This window comes from Benincasa hispida, chromosome 9 (genome assembly GCF_027475165.1).
Source record: "Benincasa hispida cultivar pf3 chromosome 9, pf3_genome.v1.1, whole genome shotgun sequence".
Taxonomy (NCBI): domain Eukaryota; kingdom Viridiplantae; phylum Streptophyta; class Magnoliopsida; order Cucurbitales; family Cucurbitaceae; genus Benincasa; species Benincasa hispida.
In genome coordinates, this window is record NC_143486.1 from 63,838,108 (window position 1) to 63,851,881 (window position 13,774).

Here is a 13,774-nt window from a genome sequence, read left to right on the forward strand (position 1 = left end):
TTCTTGTAAACACAAGGTTCATCTATGTCGCCATCCCGGTCAAAATCCTCCATTGCCTTCTTATAAGACAACGAATCCTCAATGTCACCATCTGCTATCATAGCAAGGATTTTCGTAAAACCCAGATAGCGAATGGGTGGGTTCGCAACCCTCCCACTACGTCGAGGTTCCTTCAACTCTTGATGTGGAACCGACCTACTGGATAAACTCTCATCAACAGCTCTTGTTGATGTAGCAGGCTCTTCAACAACTCTTGTTGAAGTTTCAGTAGTTTCATTGGAAAGCTCATGCAACACAACTTTGCTTCGTGGACTATGCTCCCTTATATGGTCCTCCTCCAGGAAAGTAGCGTTTGTTAAAACAAACACCCTATTTTTCTTTGGATCATAAAAATAACCCCCTCGTGTACCTTTGGGGTAGCCTACAAAGAGGCACAACCTCGACCGTGGTTCCAACTTCTTGGGATTAACTTCAAGCACATGTGCAGGGCAAGCCCAAATGCGGAAATGACGTAAACTAGCTTTACGCCCGTTCCACAACTCCAGAGGTGTTCTTGCAACACTTTTGGAGGGAACATAGTTGAGTATGTACACCGTAGTCTCCACTGCGAAACCCCAAAATGAGTCCGATAAGGAAGCACTCATCATCGAGCGAACCATGTCTAACAAGGTCCTATTTCTCCTCTCTGCTACACCATTCTACTCAGGTTTACCCAGTGCTGAGAGTTGGGAAATGATTCCATGTTCTATCAAATAGTCCTGGAATGTCAAGTCCAAAAACACTCCACTTCGATCCGATCGAAGTGTTTTAATCCGTCTATCCAATGCATTTTCAATTCAGCCTTGAACTCTTTGAACTTTTCAAAGGATTCAGACTTCCATTGCATAAGATAAACATACCCGTACCTTGAGTAATCATCAGTAAAATTGATAAAATACTCATAGCCACCTCAGGCTCACACATTCATAGGACCACAAAGGTCAGAATGTACTAACTCAAGAATCTCTTTAGCTCTATAACCTTTTTCAATAAAAGGTCGTTTAGTCATCTTACCCTCAAGGCAAGATTAACACTGGTAATGAATTTTCTTCTAACTCACTTAGAAGTCCATTCTTCACCAATCTCTCAATCCTATTGAGATTGATGTGCCCTAAACGAAGATGCCAAAGTTGGGTATTTTCTTTTGGAGAAATACGTCAATGTTTTAATTGAGTTATGGAAGTTCTGAATAATTCAGTATTATGGATGGAATTAATGGCTAATGGCCTTAGCACATATAAATTCGATTCCAAATTTGCTGTGAAAAAAAAAACACCATCCTTATGAATAAACGCTTTATTCACATTAAAAGAGACAGTATATTTACATTGCAATAAACACTTTACAGAAATAAAGTTCTTTTTTAGGTCAGGAACAATATATACATTATGTAAAACAAGAAACCTATTTTGTAAAGCGAACTGGAGTCCTCCCACTGTCACAGCTAAGACGACGTGCTCGATGCGTACTCGCATCCGCATCTCACCGACTTCCAGCTGTCACAAAGATCTAATCCTCTGAAAAGAAGAACAAATATGATTAGTGGCACCTGAATCAATTATCCCGGCAGAATCATCATTCTCCACTAAACAAGTTTCAAGCACAAGTAAATCACATTTACCTTTATCCGCCTTGGCCTTAGCCTTGGCTGCTTTCTTCTCTTTCAGATACTGAGGACAGTTCCTCTTCCAGTGTCCATCTTAGTTGTAGTGGAAACACTTTCCCTTAGCAACCTGTGGATGCCTACTTAGGGCGACAGGCGGTGGGTTAGCAGGTGCATTCCCTTTTCCCTTACCACCTTTCTTCTTCTTCCCCTTTTCAGAGTTAGAAGCAGAAGGTGCAAACTTTATTCCTGAGATCGAACCTCTATGGAACATCCTGGAGGATGAAGCAACATTTGCCTCACCCTTCTGCCTCTTCTTACTTTTCATTAATGATTGGTATGTCTGCAACTCGTTGAGGAGAGTTGTAAGGTTATATTTCACTTTGTTAAGAATCACACTGCTAACAAAGTATAGGAAGCTCTCTAGCAAAGAATGCAGGATCATGCTAACCTGGTCGACCTCATCAATGGTAGACCCATTCAACTCCACCACATTAAAGTGGACCAACATGTTTAGCACATGTTCATGAACAGAGGTGCCTTCTTCCATTTTGGAGTTGAATATGTATTTAAGAGCCTCATGCATAAGCTGTTTAGATGGTTGTTCAAACATGCCCCGCAGGGACTCCATGATCTCACGTGCTGAGACCATAGGCTCATGTTTCTTGGCCAAGACTTCAGAAAGAATTGCAAGGTGTAGGCTCGGGCATTCTCATTCACCCTTTTCCATCGCTCGTATGCCTCCCGAACATTTCGAGCAGCATTTGGAGTTGGAATAGGAGGACAAGCCTCCATGAGAGCGAACATGAGATCCTCGATGATCAAAATCACCGTGAGCATATGTTTCCATGTTGCGAAATTATCGCCTGCTGAAAAATACGAACAAAACCTTATTAAAATTTGCTAAACCACTTTTAAACCAATCAGTTTTGCAAAACAGTTTCAAGTACCCTAAGGTATAGACTTCTATTTTGCAATGATGCCCCAGTGCGGCAGGACAAATGCCACCAGTGGGGTGATCAGTTGCCTCATCGTTGGGATGAGACATTCTCAACCATTAGGCAGAACCAACTCTTGGAACTGAACCTAACAGCCACCATTTTTCGGTCCAGAATCGTTAACTTTTAACTATTCTGCGTAAGTGTAACCCCTCGCTTTCAGTGCCAAAATCCCGCCCTAATGCACTTACCATAGGGAAAAGACAGATTAGGACAAGAGACTAAGTTACCTTATCCTCTTACAGGAGATCAAATAAAGAAACACGCAAAACTGCCATCCTTTAAGGGGAAACTCCCAAGGTGCCTCGAGGCGATGCGCAATAACTTTATTCAACCTATCGAGGGAGTCCGAGGGATATAATATCGCACGTCCCGCTCCCACTTACTATGAACATTCTCTCCATCCACCTTGATATTGACCTACCCAAACACCATCCATTGGGGCGACACGCCAATGGTGCCGCGAGGCCGAGAATAGATCTCACGGTGTGGACTATTTAGGAGAAATGTGAAAGGTTTAAGTGAAGTATCTGATGCCCTAAATACCTCCCACTGAATATTCTACATAGGGGTTCATTAACCTAGACAATCCGGCTACTGATTTTAGTTAAGTCGTCTTTTTAAACTCGGCTCATAAACAACGTTTTTCTGTGAAAAATGAACAAGATCAAGTAGTCACATTTAAATACTTTAATGGACTTTCCTTAACTTGCATGCATTCATCAAATCTATCTAATTCACCTTTCTAGATAAGTTCCCAGGTCGAGGTGTTACGTTTCTGTCAACTTAAATACCCCAGCCAAGACAAAACCCGCCTTAGACAAAAGTTCCCTTATAGATAGATTTGCTACACTTTAACCTTTTATTAGCCAATTTAATCCCATTAAACTTATTAAAATATTAAAGCCCTAGGGTTGCTAATCGTATTAGAATCGTGATCTTAGGTCTATGTGATTCAAGTTTTAAATACTTTAAAACCATGAATTAAACCTAAGTGAGCATGCATGTCTTTCTTATTTTTTTTAGTTCTAATTTCTCTTTAACTTTTAAAAAGAAACAACTAAGAACATTGCGCACAACAAGGTGTTTATAACATTTATAAAATAACCTATGTGCCATACTTCATGCAATGTCCGGTCATTACTATATATTTTTTATATAGTGCCTAACAACCTAGCAAACATGTTGTCATTGACCCTTATACTATAACAATTATAATATAAAGATGATGCATGTCAATGCTTTTTATGCATGCATAAATATAACTCTTATATTATATGATGCATGAGCATGCTCTTACATAATTAAAATCATGTTTTTCTAAATTATAACTATTACAATAAAGAGATGATGCATGACCATTGCATAACCTAAGGTGGGATTTACTATATGTGCATACCATATGACATATAAAAACATACATTGCATGTAAAAAATAAAGAATTAATGGACCCAGATGAGCCTTTACAAAAAAATCAGAATGAAAAAATCCTATCTATTACATTTTTCATCGAGCAAACCGGTTCACAGGCGAACCGGGTCTTGAACCGCCAGGAGGTCTTCATCGTGTAGCAAACTCTAGTAGGTAGACGATCCTTCAGCGCGAACTAGACGATAGAAGCATAAGAAAACGATCGCGTAGACGACGACGAGGCTGCAAAGCCTGATCATCTATGCAATTGTGTAGTGCAATGATAGATAAATGATTTACCTCACGTTACTAAGCGATTTTTTAGTCAGTTACTAAGCGATGAAGCTTGTTGACCTAAACAATCGTTTAGCGCACGTGCTTTAAACGATACACGAGCGTCTCATCGTTTAACCGATGTGTGCAACCTGGTAAATGATTTACCTTACGATGCTAAGCGATCCTTTAGTCGGTTACTAAGCGATGAAGCTTGCTGACCTAAACGATTGTCTAGTGCGCGCGCTTTAAGTGATCCGCGAACATCTCATCATCTACACGATGCGTGCAACCAGGTAAACAATTTACCTTGTGATGCTAAGCGATCGTTTAGTCAGTTACTAAGCAATGAAGCTTGCTGACCTAAACGATCGTCGAGAGCACTTTAAACGATACTCAGCGATCGCGTGGCCGATCGTCAAAATGATACGATCAACTTTTGATCGCATACCCCATCGTATAACCAATGCGTTCATCAGTGATCGCGACTTCTTCATCTTTATGATGCGATGAATATTGACCACGTAGAACTTCTTCTACACAATGCGATCAACCCTAGATCGCCTCCTTCCTCAAAGAGCTGCAACGCTCAAAACTTCGATGAACGTCTCAAAACTCCAAACAGACTTTGAATACAGACTCGATAACGTTTACTAATGCCCAAAAACGCAAGGGCCTTTACGAATAACCACAAATGTAAAAGGATCGTAAACAAACCGAGGTTAATCATCCCGAAAACATCCATTAATCCGGCATATCCACAGCAGATTTAACAATTAAAACAACATAGAAATGCACCCACCATGAATGTATACGTTGTTTCGTTGCAATAGATGAAATCAGAGTATCAGAACTTGACTCTGATACCAATTGAAGGATTTCATACCGAGAGTTCCATGAGTGTGTTCAGATCGCTCCGATTTCACGGTGACTAAAACACAAAAGAAATACATTCAACACATATAGTTATGTATATTATTCTAATTATCGGCATGCTTAGAACACAATAAACAATAACAGGAAAAGGGTTCATACCAGTTGAAGACTCTCTTCGCACTTCTGAATCCAATGCAGCGAAAACCCTCCAGCAGATCTACCAACACACGGTGGATACGTCGACTGCAACATCACGATCAACACGAACACGAGCATCGCAACAGGGACGACACCACCACTAATGAGCCCCGGGTATTCTCAGAATGAAAATCCAAAGGGTGGGCTTTAGTGAATTTGGTAGAGGAAGGAGGAACAACGAGTCGTGTAGGCGATAAGCAAATGGGAGAGAAAATGATGTTATCGTATAGCAGAAATGCTTATCGTCTAGAGAAGCTACACGATTGATGACATACAGAAATGTATGTCATCTTAGGCTTTTTACTTAGAATTATAAGGGCTGTTAAGCAGAATATGCAGCAATTATGTTAGGAATTCATAAGAAAATGAGCTTGCGACGTTCAACATTAAGAATCTCAACTAACCCATTATTATGTGTTATTATGCGTTCAATTGTCTATTGTTGTAGCTAACGCAGGAAATGGACGAAAACACAGAAATCGGACCACCACATAGACAACCGCATGCAAAGAAACTCTCCATCGCAAAGGCAAATGCATTCAATCAACGCATGGATGTTGCAATAATCAGCCGCATGTGTCCATCGCATGGGAGTTGCGATCGTCAAGAAATTGCGGTCATTGTGTAGAAGTTGTGGTATTAAGCGAATGCGATCACTGAATGATTGTGGCTACACGATAACGCATAATAGAGGCATCAACGCAAGGTTGGTGGAATGAACGCATCAACGCATCTACTTCAAGAAAATCAAAAGATGATGTTGACATCTCACCTACCACGCCGTTGGCAGCAGAGGTTTGGAAAGGACTAAACGCGCTGAATGTCAGAATCAGAGTAGTCCATTAATGTTATCGATGATCCAGGCTCTATATAAAGAAGCCGATGAGCAGAATTTTAATTCATCCAGGGTTTTCGCCTAAGGTTGAATCCAAGGTTTTCGCCTGAGGTTCGCCTAGGGTGGATCCTTGTGATCCAAACAAATGCGTGAGAAGAAGCTTGAGAGTTCTTCACCTCCTTCATCCATTTCGAGTGACGACCGGAGCCTTCAACCAGAGCTAGATCTCAGGAGAGTCAGCTCCACCACCTATCCATGGCACCACCGACAGCCTTGACGCACATTCGCTGGAAGCAAGTCTTTGCTTCTAGCTAGTCATTTCATTTTCCTTTCTTTTCTTATATTGTATTGTATGACATTTTGTGATTGAATTAATACAATTTGTTTTCAATGCATTTCTCTGTTTCCTTCGACTCCATCTCATCTTCTTTTCTTAGCATCTTTAACTTCATTGCATCACTTAGTGAGATTGCTAGAGTATCACATACTTAGTCATGTGGATTAGGGATATAAAGCATGCAGCAAACCACTGAAAGGTATGTGTTGCATGAGTGTGTGAGTAAACCTTATTTTCTTAGTGTGAAGCTGTAGCAACGCCTGTCTATAGGCTAACGCAATGCTTGTCTATGAGTAAAGTCAGCAACAACCAACTGCCCGGGAGTGTAAGTGGTTGGTCGAATTAAGCAATCTATGCATTATTCACTAGAGATAGAAATAATCTTACGTCAACCGATTTTATACGGTTACCTTGTCTTATGAGTGCATCATTCATCACTTAGGCATACTCGGAAGTGTAGTCTAAAATCCAAATCTAAGGCTCGGTGAGCGGATTGGAACGCATAAGCAAGAATGGGGAACTTAGGAATAAGCTCTGTTTGCTATCACACAGTGTATGCACCCTACGAAGAGGATATTGCATGCGTCCAGGAAGTAGGATATGGTGGTTGTATGCGGTCATCTCGACACTTATGCATATCCACCACATACGTCCTAGAGTTAGGCTTAAGTGTGTGTTGCATGATCGCTTGACTTACGTTGACTAGGTTTTCCCTTGCGGTCATTCTTAAGTATTGCAATGAAAAGATCTCCGCATTTTATCTATTTTTCCCATTCATTTGTTTCATGTCAAGAGTGTCGTGTCTCTACCTCTCATTCATATTCTCATTGTGTTTTCTGCTAGCTAGGAGTAGGAGTAGTGTTAGCTTAGAAACTTTCCCATCCATTCTTTTATTCAACCGTCGCATGCACATTACCCCATTCACCCAGCTACAAGTTCCTGTGTTCGACCTCGGATCACCCGAGAAACTTGCCTTCACGTTATACTTGGCGTGAGCGCAAGAAAACTTGTGATAGGACGCATGGTCATCGCATACATTTGTTAACGCATATTTATTCCAACGCATGACCATCGATACATGACCATCGACGCATGACTATCAAAGCATACCGTAAGAACATGCATCGCATATTGAGACCAAGGGATTTTAATTGTCAAGAAATTGACTTCTAATTTCGAGTCATCAAGTTTTTGGATGTTGTTCTGGAACAGCGCACTACACTCATTCGTTAGTGCGACAGTTTCATTTTCCCCGATCTTCCACTTATTGGCGAGTATATCCTTAAGGAACTTCATATAGTTCGGCATTTGTTCCAACGCTTCTACTAAGGGAATGTTGATATGTAGCTGTCGAAGAACATCCAGGAACCTCTTGAATTGTTTATTATCAACTTTCTTTTTCAACCTAGATGGGAAAGGTGGAGGATCCCGGCGTACTTCTTGATTGTTTGACTGTTCCTTGAGGTCCCTTGCTTCCTGTGTTAATTGTTTGACTGTTCCTTGAGGTCCCTTTCTTTTTCAACCTAGATTGCGATAACTTTGGTTCTGGGTTTTGTTGAGATTCGTTCTTCGTAGAGGTAGTTGTTTCTAAACTGGTAGATTTGTTGTTTGTGATTGAGTGGTCATTGTTGCTGATCAAGTTGTCTGGCCGTTCTTCTGATTCTGGTATTGATGGCACGGGGATCGTCTTTCTTCCGCTTCTCAATGTCACTGGTTGACATTGTTCCTTGTCACTTGGTCCCGGTGCTTATCGTCTAGAGGAGCTACACGATCATGTAGGATTTCCTGAACGATCATTTAGGAAAAGGTATACGATCGTTTGGCTAAATTGACACATTATACGATCGTTTAAAGAAGCTATCTGATCCTCTAGGCAAAAGTGTGCGATCGTTTAGCGTAAGGTGGATGATCGTCTAGGCGGAGAAGCGACTATCGTATAGGCTCTCGAGCGATTGTCTTCTTTCACCAACGCGTGCTTCACGAATTCTCTTTGGGCGGATGAACGACGATCGATTGCACGATTCAAAATAAAAACTTTTTTTCATTTTTAATCCATTGCTTACCACAACCAATGCTACCCACTACCCACGTTCGAACGTGGAAAAATGATTAATTATCATATAATTAATAAATTAATTAATAATTAAATATAATCATATTATATTTATATCCTATAGTTTGATATCACATATCTATTATAGTATTTTCTCCTCTACTTGATATAAATCATATTTATATCTAATTTCCTCCAAAATAATGTATCTCATACATTTAGCCAATTATATCATATATAATTAACCAGTCATATTATATCATATATAATTGAACTTCTTCTTGTCAATTTGAACATTTCAAATTAACCCAAATACTAGTTCTCGACTTTATCCAAGCTACCCAGGGGATCTAATGGACCTGTGGCTCGAAGCTCCAACGGTACGTGAATAACTAACTAAACTCTTTAGCCACGAGATCCACCATCCGTTAACTATCAGTGATTCCAGTAAAGACCAACAGTTGAACTCTTCTTACCACAGATATATTTCCGTGTCCATCGTATATAACCAATCATGAGTACGATGAACCTTCACAGATGCTCGTAAGTATAGTTGGGCCAAATTACCGTTATGCCCCTGTAGTTACACCTCACTCCTTAAGTACCATTGATTCCTCTAATGAACAATACAACATAGTCCAACTATTTGTGAACACCTCTCAGGCCAAGAGAAGGTATGTGGCGCCACATCGTTCAAGCCCCGGAATCAGCCCTTAAGGGACCTATCCATCTACTTACCTCTACCTCGGGAAATGAATGAATTCCATCTTGTGTAGCTGAGTTTCCAGCTCCCAAATCAGACGAATTCCCAAAATGGTAGGTTTGAATCAGCGAACTGGCCACTTGCACCCATACAAATCAAATGACTGCCCTCAATGGTAGGAGTTCCCAACTCTCTCAGGATTGAGGTAATGTTACCTATGGTCATCCTAGTGAAGTGAAGTCTCTGTTATGAACGGTGTTATATAACGAGGCGTTAAACACTTCGTGGTCAAGTCTTAAACAAACTCTTTGTATAGGACGCTCCTGCTCGCATGTCCCCAACACGAATGATCAAGATCAGACCATCTATGACAAGTCACAATACTTGTGACCATTCTACAAAGCGGGCTGCGTCCGTAGCGTTACCAAACCTCCTTTATCCATATACTACAAATCATTTTGGTTATCACTCAAGACATGATCCACTTGTATGTCACCACATACATGCTTGAGTCACATACAGATAACCAAGGATTTTATGTTTATTGGTTTGTGGTAAAGAAAATAAAACAAACAACTGAGGAAAAATACAAGATGTGAAGTAAATATCATATATTAACAACACAAGCGTTCGTACATACTGTTTACAAACTACAGGACATGAGACTTTAGGGCATCAACCCCAATAAAATGCATATTGTATATTTTCTAGTCCAACGCATGACCATCGACGCATGGAGTTCAACACATAACATAAGTTGCATATTTATTTTCCTCTCCTTTTTCCACGCATCAAGTTTTTGGCGCCATTGCTGGAGACTTGGCATCTAATAGTTTGTTTAGCTTCGTGTTTTCACAGGCACCCTTTTAATCATGGGCATATTGTAGCTTGTGCGATCAAGTTGCAAACAATATTTTAGTGAAGGCGATGTGTCGAAAATCAATATTGACCCCAATATAGAAAGGCTATATGTGCACGAGCTGAAAGCAGTCTTAGGCGCATGTCAACCAATATGCGGCCAACAAATGCTGGAAGCTCTGATGGTCAAGAAGAGTCTCTTGACCTGAGTAGTTGAGATCAATCTTCTACATGGAAGACTCCTTGCGGTAGCTTTACTCCAATTTTTTTCAAGGACGTCTTCTAGTCTATCTTTACTTTAGTTTATTCATTTGATTATTTTCATTTTGGATTTGCGGCTGCTTTCTTGGATGAGTTATGTGTTTGCTCCTTGTAGGTTCATTAATAATTCCACTCGATGTGATGGTTCGGAAGAAGAATCTTCTCCATCATTCAACGCATGGCTATTTCCCCACATGAGTTCTAAGTATTGACGAAATTGATATTCTGCTCCTAGGTCTTTTCTTGTTATCTTGTATGTGTTATCCTTCTGAAATTCTCCTTTGTTCGCTTGATTTCTTATGCGTTGATAAATCAGCATCCATGATACTTATAATTCACTACATCTAGTAACTAAAAGTTGCACAGCTCACCCTACTTTAGTAGCTTCTTCAAAGTTTGACCGTCTTAAGTTTTATTATGAGTAAACCTCTACTTAAACATCTTCTACGGCATTCCTGAATGAGTTTGATTTTTTAGCTTTTTGGCAAAGATCCCTGCTACTCTTTAAGTTTGAGGGAGGTAGTGGTCCGGGAAAATGCGTCCAGTCTAAGCATTGCGATGTTTATTTCAATTCCAAAAAAAAAAACTCCACCATCAGTGCAAAGATGAGACCCAAACTGATAAGAGTTAAAGTTGTGAAAGGTACTTACCCATAGTTGGATGCTTCACATGACACCCGTGCAGGTAAGCCAAAACGAAAGTAGGTGACCAGAATCAACGCATAATAACAACTCCTCTGTCTGGTGCAACCCAAATAAGGTAAGGCAAGAGTTGAGTTGAATATGGCACATAATCGAAGTTGGATGTCCGCATGACACGTGGGGGCAAGCCAAAACGAAGAGTGTAACCAGGTTCAACACCTCAATCTAATAATGTATCGCAAAGCTTTGAATTGTTTTAAATGAACGCATTGTAAAAAGTTAAACGCAAAGTTGCCAGAAATGGGTAAAAAGGTTTTTGAGCAGAGGCTTACCAGATTTATACTTAGAAAATATATCTTTGAAGAAGTAGCCAAAGTTTAGGAGAGCATCGCTGCCAAGGTTGAAGGTACGAGTGAATTATATTTTGAAAAGTTGGTCATCGCAAAGGAAAAGCCAGAGGTGAATTTTGAATTTCCTAAGTATAAGACATGCTTGAGGACAAGCATGATTCTAAGTTTGGGGTTGTGATAGTCGGTAGAAATGCAAGCTATTGTAGCCTTTTACTTAGAATTATGAGCACTAACAAGCAGAATATGTGTTGATAATACTAAGAATTTATGTGAAAAATGAGTTTGCATCGATCAGCACTAAAAATCCTTGCTAACCCTATATCATGCGTTATACGGTGTCAAAATGTCTATTTTTTTGTTGCTATCACAGGAATCAATCGCATGCATTGAAGCTAGACCATCGCAAAGTTGATCGCATGCGTTGACCTTCATGAAGACTAGTTCCTCGCATAGAATACCGTAACTACAGAGTGATAGCCGTGATAGAAGGTTGATCGCAAGATGGGTGGAATGCGTTTGTACTTGGGGAGAAACAAGCATGAACGCATAACTTGGGAGTATCAAAAAGGATAAAATGATATTGAAATTTCGCCTACCGCGTCAGAAATGGTTGTGATTCAGAGCAGGACCACCAATACTGTCGGCGGTTGAAAGTTTCTGCCTTAGGGCAGATCTTTGTGATCACAGATGAGAGCATAAACGAGATTTTCTTTGAGGATTCTTCATCTCCACAACCCATTTTGAGTGACGACCGGAGTTTTTGCCAGAGATAGAGCTCGAGAGAGCCTTCTCCATCATCCATCCATGGTGCCACCAGCAGCCTTGACGCATTTCGAATGAAAAGCAAGAGATTTTTTCATTTAGCCTTCCATTTCTCCTCTTGTCTCTGTATTGTATTACATTTTGGCTTAAGACATTAATACATTTGCATATATTAATTCCTTCAACGCCATCTTCTTCATCTTTTTCATCTTTGTCATCGTTTACCTTCATTATTTAGTTACTAAAGGTGGTCGCATACTCAATCGTGTAGCCTAGAGATAAGATGCATGTAGCAACCCACTAAGAAGTGTGCGTTGTGCGAGTATAGTGCGTTAATCCTCTTCGCTTGGTGTGAGGCTGTAGCAACGCTTGTCTATGGGTTGTTGTAATGCTTGTCTATGGACTGATTAGCCGCAAATAATAGCCTGAGAGTGTGAGTAGTGGAACACACTAAAGCAAAGTATGCATTGTTTTTAGAGATAGGCATGATCTTATGCTCAACGCAACCATGCATTATAGAGATATAAGCATGCGGCTAACCACCAAGAGGTGCACGATGCGTTAGGTGGCGAGCTGGGATTACTCGGGCGACCTAACATAATGAACATTATTATGCAGTAACGACTACTGTATCTTTATCAATTCTCATAGTTAAACTTCCATTGCTAAATCTGTTTAGTTAGGAGTAGAAGTAGCGCATAATCTTTACTTTAATCTTTTTACTTTTATTGGGTTACAAGTCCCTATGTTCAACCTCGGATCATCCCGAGAAAGTTGCATTCTCGTTATACTTGGCGAGAAAGCCAGAAAACTTATGGTGGGAACGTATGGTCATCGCATACATGCTTAAACACATATTGTATATTTTCTAGTCCAACGTATGACCATCGACGCATGGAGATCAACGCATAACATAATTTGCATATTTATTTTCCTATCCTTTTTCCACGCATCACATGCGCATGCATCATGAAATATAAGAGTTATATTTATGCATGCATTAAGCATATTCATGCATCATCTTTATTTTATAAGACTTATATTATAAGAGTGGTGGAAGCATATATGCTAGGTTCGTTGCTTTGTTATATAAGTATTATATAAAAGTAGCAATGAATGAACAATGCATGGAGCATGACACTTAGGCTTGTTTATTGATAACTTGTAGAAATACAAGTTATTTATGCCACCTTATCTAGATATTGCGGCCAAAAGTTAGTAAATATGCGCCGATGGTATGAAGATTAGCTTAGAATTACAATAATTATAAATGATAGCATTTACACCCACTAACGTCATAAAGATGGAAGACAAGCCGAGTTTTACTCTGTTTTGTAGGAAACCAAGTCACTGTTTGCGCTCAAGGCTCACGAGAAACTGATCAACGCATCTCTGTCACATTGCACCCGTCAATCAACATTGAAGAGACAATCACCGCAATGACGGTGACAGTCAATCCAGAGCTAACTTTCAACCGCATGCGGTAATAAAAATAAACACCGCATGCGAATACTCGATCGAAAGATGCAGCTAAGCAATGCAAAAGTGGAGGATTGAGACACGTGTACAACTAACG